The following is an 8,385-nucleotide window of genomic DNA, read 5'->3' as shown; positions in this document are numbered from 1 at the left end:
AGATAGGATCTGATGATTGACAGTGTCAAACGCGGCAGATAGATCCAGCAGAATAAGAACTGATGATTTGGAGTCAGCTTTTGCCATCCGCAAGACTTCTGTGACTGACAGTAATGCAGTCTCAGTTGAATGGCCACTCCTGAAACCTGACTGGTTAGTGTCCAGTTTGTTGCTCTGTGAAAGAAACAATGATATCTGGTTGAAAACAACTCATTCAAGGGTTTTCGCTATGAAAGGAAGAAGAGAGACAGGTCTGTAGCTATCTGTAATTGAGGAGCCAACCTGTCCCGTGGCATAAAGAAAGCAAAACGGTTGTATGCACAAAAAATCAATAATCACTTTACTGACAGCAAGGACACACGAAGTCTGTGGCAAGCTATTCAGACCATCACAGACTACAAGCCCCTGCCACAGGCCTGTGATGATGATTCATGGCAAACCCGAGAGCAGTACGATTTAAAATAGTCTAAATAACAGTATCATGTTTACAAACTAAATGTCTTAACAGACATCTTTAACATCTAACTAAGCTAAGCAGTTGTCCCCACATGTCTCAAGTCCACCACCATCACCCCAGTACCAAAGAAGTCACCTGTGTCCTGCCTGAATGACTATCGTCCCATAGCACTGACCCCAATCATGATGAAGTACTTTGAGAGGTTAGTCATGCACCATATCAAATCCAATCTCCCCAACACACCTGACCCGCTCCAGTTTGCATACCATCCAAACCGCTCCACGGAAGATGCCATTTCCTCCACCCTCCACCTGGCTCTTACCCACCTAGAAAATAAAGACTCCTATGTTAGAATGCTGTTCATCGACTTCAGCTCAGCATTCAACACAATAATCCCACAACACCTCAACTAAACCTGCTGGGCCTAACTACCTCCCTCTGTAATTGGATCCTGGACTTTCTAACTGGAAGACCTCAGTCAGTCCGTGTCGGCCACAACACCTCGAGCACTACCACACTGAGCACAGGTGCCCCACAAGGCTGTGTGCTCAGCCCGCTGCTCTTCACGCTGCTGACCCACGACTGCACTGCCAAGTTCAGCTCCAACCACATCATCAAGTTTGCTGATGACACAACTGTGGTAGGTCTCATCAGCAACAATGATGAAACACCCTACAGAAAGGAAGTGGCACAAGTGGTTGAATGGTGTAGTGCAAACAACCTGTCCCTCAATGTGAGTAAGACAAAAGAGGATGTGATGGACTTCAGGAGAAACTCTGTTGACCACCCCCCAGTGACCATCGACAGCTCGACTGTGGAGAGAGTCAGCAGCACTAAAACATGCATAGAGCGGGATAATACGCAGTGCGTCACACCACGTGAAAGTGAAACCTGAGGGGTGAACTAATTTTCGGCAGCTGAAATTTCGGTGCATCTCTAATTATTGGCGACATCAGAAATGGATATTATATAATAGATGCTTTTTTGAACATTTTAGCAATTTCAAAATATAAAAAAAGGATTTTTTACACGGCACCCCTGCTCTCGACAGACGGCACCCCGGTTGGGAAACACTGATATAAAGTACTTGTATAGTCTGTCTTAGGTAATGCATATGTATAGTCAACTATTTATAATATATGTATAGTTAGATTACCGCTTCAGGTAGTTAGCTATGTAGGTCTGAAAATTGTTCTTACGTCTAGTGTTGTATGTTTATATTTATGTTTTTTTATGTAGCACCGTGGTCCCGAGAGACAAGACATTTTGTTCCACTGTATGTCCACACATGTAGAGGAATTACAATAAAGCTAAACTTAAACTTGAACTTGAACTTGAAGCGTTTAATTGGTTTTGATTATATGGTGTTATAAAGGCTGCATGTGTAATTATAGAGGAATTGGCATAATGCAGTTGAGATGTTTTGAAATGAAGTTGAAAACATGCATTATTTTATAAAATTATTCTTTGTTGCTAATTTTACTTGTCCTACTGAATCTGACAGCACCAACTGCACCCAAGCAGAAACCAGCCGGACCAGAACGGTCAACAGGAAGAGAAAGGCCAAGGTTGACGTAGCGAGCATGCTGGAATCATATGTAGAACAACAGAAGAAACGATATGATGAGTTCATGCAGGCGGAGCAAGCTCATCAGCAACAGGAGAGAGAAACACTGGACTACTGGATGAAAGTACAAATGGATGTGGAGGAGCGCCGGTACCAAGCACAAGGAGAGGAACGGCAGGAAAATAATAGAATGTTCATAATAGTGTTTAACAGAGTGTTTGACATTTTAGCACCTTCGGCACACCAGCAGGTACCCCCACACTTACAACCAAACTCTTTACATCATGTTTACCCAGCTCATGAAAACATAACATACACAAACCTGCATCCTCATGCTCAACAGCACAATTACTCTCATTCAGAAGTGCCCTACCACACTGAGACAACAGACAGGCCATCTCCATCCTATCATTAGTTCAGAGTTTCAGAATAAGTTATTAGGTTGGAATGCAGTTTAATAGGTTATTGTCTTCAGAAACATTTTTTGTTATGCTGTTAAGTCTCTTCATATCCCGATAGCAATCATTAAGTTAAGTGTTTAAATGTATTTATATGTATTTATATATTCTGTGGAAGGTGTATGACCAAGAAATGTTTGTCCAATCAAAACGCTCGGTCCGAACGTTTTAATTGGCTTTCCTACCTGCCTGTCATCATATGTATTTGCATACCTCTGCGCACCCGGTTCGCGCAGTCAGGATCCGTCATCAGCGTGTTCACGTACGCTTTGCAGACATCAACAGCACACAACATCAACATCTTCCTTCCTGGTATTGTAGTACTTTTACTAAATTCAATGGGACGTTCACTTTCATTGCTATCAGGGTAAAGTTAGCATTTTCCAAGATCTCCTACTGCACCTTTAAGTAAGGTTTTCAAAAGAGATTACTTGTGTTTAAGGCGATATGTTACCCGTTTAAGGTGAATTGACATAAGCAGAGTATGAAGTTCTCTGTATGCATACATAAGCAGTATGTATGATTTCTTGTTCTTGTTTTTTCAAGAAAATAGAATCTGGAGTGCTTTCTGTTGAACTTGAGATTTTTGTTGAAATAATATTATAACTGTGCAATTTTACTTTTCATATGGAACAGTGCTTTTCCCTCAAAGTGTTTATCAATGTTTTGATAACTGACTCACTTAAATGTGCCTTTATTTTGTTAAAACTGTTCTAATATTTCAGGAAGACTGCTTATGGCACTTTCAATAATAGTTCCTGACATGTTTCTTGTCTCCCTTTTACGTTTTCATGGACAGATGAACTTATAATTGGAACAAGTTATTGTCAAACAAAACTGCAACACGAGTTGTCAAATACAGAAAAGCTTTCACATTGACATGTTATAGCAGTAAGAATACATTTTTCTAGCATTCATAAATAGTATCCAGTGTTGATTTTACAGATGTCTGTTTTAACTGTATTCCATGCATATAACTTTGTAGAATAGAATTGAATAGAAAATGGAATTAATACAATTGATGGCATAGAAATGAATAGAAAAAATTAATGCAGTCAAACAATTTTAACTTGTGAACTATAAAACAGTTAAAGGAAAGTTAATGTTCTTGAATTCACTCAATCATGTTGATTTGTGTATAACTGAGAGGGAATCGTTTTGTTTTATTACTAGCATATCTTGTCAAAAAATGTAACCCACGATTACAGACTTGAAAAATAAGAACATAGGGCATCTCTAATTGAGTTGGCAGGGTTGTTTGACAAAGTCATTTGATTCATTGGACTCATTAACTCCATCATTGTCCTCATCATAGTCCTCATTGTGAATTTCACAGAAATTGTGTAGCACACAACAGGCAACAATGGTAGTGCTTCTGTTTTTGATGTTACAATCATACCTTTTCATCAAACACCACCATCTCCCCTTGAGACGGCCAAAAGCCCTCTCGATGGTCATCCGTGCCTCGCTTAGCCTGTGATTGAAGACTGCCTGTGCCGGTGTTGTTCCTGTGTTTTCTGCATATGGTTTCATTAACCATTTGAGAACAGGATAAGCTGCATCCTCTATTAACACTACAGGCACATCAACATCATTAAATCTTTCTGTGAGGTTTGGGAAAAGTGTGCCACTCTGGCCCCTCTGGTGAAGCGATGAATTTCCAAACACCCTGGCGTCATGAACTTTGCCTGGCCAGCCTACATTAATGTCCCAGAATCTAATTCGGTGGTCTACTACACCTTGAAGTATGACTGAATACAAACCTTTACACCTTTATAATAATCTGCAGGGCTGTCAGGTGGGCATAAAATACCAATGTGGGTGCCATCAATGGCCCCACCACACTGTGGGAAACCCCAACGGTCACGAAAACCTTGAATGGGCTGAGAGACGAGAGCCAATCATGATTTTGTCTGAGCTATGAATAAAACTTAAAAATTACATAATTTATATTTTCTCATTTTATTTGTATTATCTTGTTATTTTAGTTGATAGAATAAGTAAGTTTTGAGCTAAATTAATTTCTATGATATTTAAGCCCCATCCTCGCGAGCGGCGACTCATCATGATTCTTAACTTGTCGCGATAGGCCACATAAGAGGACTCTTTTCATTATTTTCCCGCTTTAGCAAGTAAACTGAATAATGGAAATTCGTTGTATTTTTTTAATAAACCTGCGAATAAAAATGTGGTGGATTGAGTCACTGCTGGCTGAATTGGACAGGCGATTTTCACATGGAGCGTTGGCCTCGAGTGTGGCGTGTGACGCAGTATTCAGTTGTGAGAAAAACGGCATCAAGGCTGTTTTTCTTTTGCTGTAAACAAAACTTGGTTCTCGTGAGACTAGCATATACTCACCGGAGCTTATGCTATGCCTACGTACTACATCATCCGCTGGAATGCCACTCTCTAGTGCAGAGGCGAACCAAGATGAAGTGGGGGCCCCAGGCAAAATTAATAGATTTTTTCTGAGTCCCCTTGCACGATGCTCCAGTAAAGCTACCAGTATCGTGAAAGACCCCACCCATCCCTCCCACAGTCTCTTCCAGCTCTTGCCATCAGGAAGATGGTACCGGAGCATCAGGGCCCACTCTGCAAGACTGCAGCCCTCAATTCCAATCACCTCACCCCCCTCTGAATCCTCATCCACAACCCTACCTCCTGAAACCAGGATCCTCTCTCCCACCCCCATCACATGAAAACAGTTGAAAACCTCAAGGAACATTGTGCAATTCTGAGTGTGCTACACACAGGTGAGTGGGCCGGACAAACCACCTGTAGAAAAACACATTCTTTTCTCTCTATATGCACCAGACACCTTCTTATAAACACTCCATGTTACAAGGACTTAATAAGATAATACAAATGTTTACTTGTGAATGCACCACAAATCATACTGCACTACTTGCTTCTTAACCTTAAATACCTCTTTTGCACAATATCATACACAGTTATTATGTAAAGTACTTGTATAGTCTGTCTTAGGTTATGTATATGTATAGTCAACTATTTGTAGTATATGTATAGTTAGATTACCACTTTCAGTAAGTTAGTTATGTCCTGTATATGTTAAAAAATTGTTCTTACGTCTAGTGTTGTAAGTTTATATTTATGTTTATTTATGTAGCACTGTGGTACTGCCTACTAAGCATGTACGCAAGCCTTAAGATTCACCCTCAGCTTGTGACAGCTGAAATGGATCTTGTGAAATGTGCGCTCACATCGCCGATCACTCTTGAGAAACTTAAAGATGAAGTTGGCTACGGATTGTCAAAAAATGTAACCCACGATTACAGACTTGAAAAATAAGAACATAGGGCATCTCTAATTGAGTTGGCAGGGTTGTTTGACAAAGTCATTTGATTCATTGGACTCATTAACTCCATCATTGTCCTCATCATAGTCCTCATTGTGAATTTCACAGAAATTGTGTAGCACACAACAGGCAACAATGGTAGTGCTTCTGTTTTTGATGTTACAATCATACCTTTTCATCAAACACCACCATCTCCCCTTGAGACGGCCAAAAGCCCTCTCGATGGTCATCCGTGCCTCGCTTAGCCTGTGATTGAAGACTGCCTGTGCCGGTGTTGTTCCTGTGTTTTCTGCATATGGTTTCATTAACCATTTGAGAACAGGATAAGCTGCATCCTCTATTAACACTACAGGCACATCAACATCATTAAATCTTTCTGTGAGGTTTGGGAAAAGTGTGCCACTCTGGCCCCTCTGGTGAAGCGATGAATTTCCAAACACCCTGGCGTCATGAACTTTGCCTGGCCAGCCTACATTAATGTCCCAGAATCTAATTCGGTGGTCTACTACACCTTGAAGTATGACTGAATACAAACCTTTACACCTTTATAATAATCTGCAGGGCTGTCAGGTGGGCATAAAATACCAATGTGGGTGCCATCAATGGCCCCACCACACTGTGGGAAACCCCAACGGTCACGAAAACCTTGAATGGGCTGAGAGACGAGAGCCAATCATGATTTTGTCTGAGCTATGAATAAAACTTAAAAATTACATAATTTATATTTTCTCATTTTATTTGTATTATCTTGTTATTTTAGTTGATAGAATAAGTAAGTTTTGAGCTAAATTAATTTCTATGATATTTAAGCCCCATCCTCGCGAGCGGCGACTCATCATGATTCTTAACTTGTCGCGATAGGCCACATAAGAGGACTCTTTTCATTATTTTCCCGCTTTAGCAAGTAAACTGAATAATGGAAATTCGTTGTATTTTTTTAATAAACCTGCGAATAAAAATGTGGTGGATTGAGTCACTGCTGGCTGAATTGGACAGGCGATTTTCACATGGAGCGTTGGCCTCGAGTGTGGCGTGTGACGCAGTATTCAGTTGTGAGAAAAACGGCATCAGTCCTCTACTAAGCATGTACGCAAGCCTTAAGATTCACCCTCAGCTTGTGACAGCTGAAATGGATCTTGTGAAATGTGCGCTCACATCGCCGATCACTCTTGAGAAACTTAAAGATGAAGTTGGCTACGGAAGGACAAATATCCAAACTTTTTCAGACTACTGCAGCTTGCACTAATGCTGCCCATTGGTTCGGCTTAGAGCCCTGCACGGGCCTCAAAAGCCCGGCCCGTGTCCGAGCCTGTCTTTTTTTCCCTTCTCCCATAACAGCTTATACTACTGTTTCAGCTATTAAAATGGTTCAGTTTTGTTATGTAATGGCAAAGTGATTATATTTCGTTTAGTTTTTGTTTTTTAAAGTAACGACCAAGTGAGCCTATGTTTGATCAATTTTGCCTTCTCAAATCATCACGACTTGCCTAAAATAAAATCTATAGATATAGCACAGTTCAAGCATATAACTATGGCTGCGTCCGAAATGGCATACTTCCCTACTATATAGTAGGCAAAAACCAGTAGGCGAGCAAATGAGTATGTTTGAATTCTCAGTGTTCATAAAAGAGTAGGCAAAAATTGCACAAATTCTCGCAAGATTCGGACGTACGTATACTTAATTTGCGTTCTAATATGCCTACTTACCTACTATATAGTAGGAGAAAACAGTATGTGAAGAGATTAGTATGTCCGAAACCTCAGTATTCATAAAAGAGTAGGCGAGAAATCCCCGGATGTCCTACTGCTTCTGCCCAGATTCTGAAGTGTTCATCGATGGACACTTTTCTCCCAGAAGCCCACGCGAGAGGATACGTCATCATCGAACAGGGTGGAGAACACCGACGCGGGTGTTTACAAATATGAGTATTAGAAATCAGAAACACGCATTTGTTGAGCTACTGTATAGTAAACTGTTGATTTGCTTAAGGTGAAAAGATGCTAGACAGTAACGTTACAGTATACTTGTGATTTTTCTGTAAAAACATGTTTTATTATGTATAGTGAACAGCGGAGCTCCAGTAAACACACACACGTCTCCAAAGTGAATTTACATAAACCATATACATCTTAATGACGATTACTAAATGTCTCCCTTCAGACAGGAAAATATTCTAAAAGAATAAAGAAAACACACACACACACAAGGATCGAACAGCGTGGATCTGAGTAAATAATGACTGAATTTATATGTTTTGGTGAACTAACCCTTTAAAGCCCCAAATAGAAATTGTATGAAATATATGTAAGCATTTATATTATAGTAGTACCTTGAAGAAATAAATCTAAAGAAATAAGCAGTATTGGGCATTTGTGCCAAAGGCACAAAAAAAGCATTTACATTTTAATTAAATTTGTTTAATTTACATTTCTGCATTTGGCAGACACTTTTATCCGAAGTGACTTACAGTGCTCTTATTACAGGGACCCCAATCCCCCAGCAGCCACCTGGAGTAAAGAGCCTTGCTGAAGGACACATCAGTGGTGACGACTGCAGAGATCGAACCAGCAACCTTCTGCTTACCAG

The 8,385-nt window shown here is 40.4% G+C and overlaps 1 long non-coding RNA gene across 1 annotated transcript in view; it reads right to left on the bottom strand.

Moving 5' to 3' along the window:
• Positions 1 to 5,361, bottom strand: part of LOC107702340 (uncharacterized) — a 22,515-nt gene extending 17,154 nt beyond the window's left edge. Inside the window, exon 1 of the long non-coding RNA XR_001635752.1 lies at positions 5,294 to 5,361. This is a non-coding gene — a long non-coding RNA (uncharacterized LOC107702340). The remainder of the gene's footprint in view (positions 1 to 5,293) is intronic.
• Positions 5,362 to 8,385: the final 3,024 nt, after the last annotated feature.

Source organism: Sinocyclocheilus anshuiensis, unplaced genomic scaffold, assembly GCF_001515605.1.
Source record: "Sinocyclocheilus anshuiensis isolate Anshui unplaced genomic scaffold, SAMN03320099.WGS_v1.1 scaffold2071, whole genome shotgun sequence".
Lineage (NCBI taxonomy): Eukaryota > Metazoa > Chordata > Actinopteri > Cypriniformes > Cyprinidae > Sinocyclocheilus > Sinocyclocheilus anshuiensis.
The sequence above is the reverse complement of the archived record's forward strand: the minus strand, read 5'-3'. Positions and strand labels throughout refer to the sequence as shown.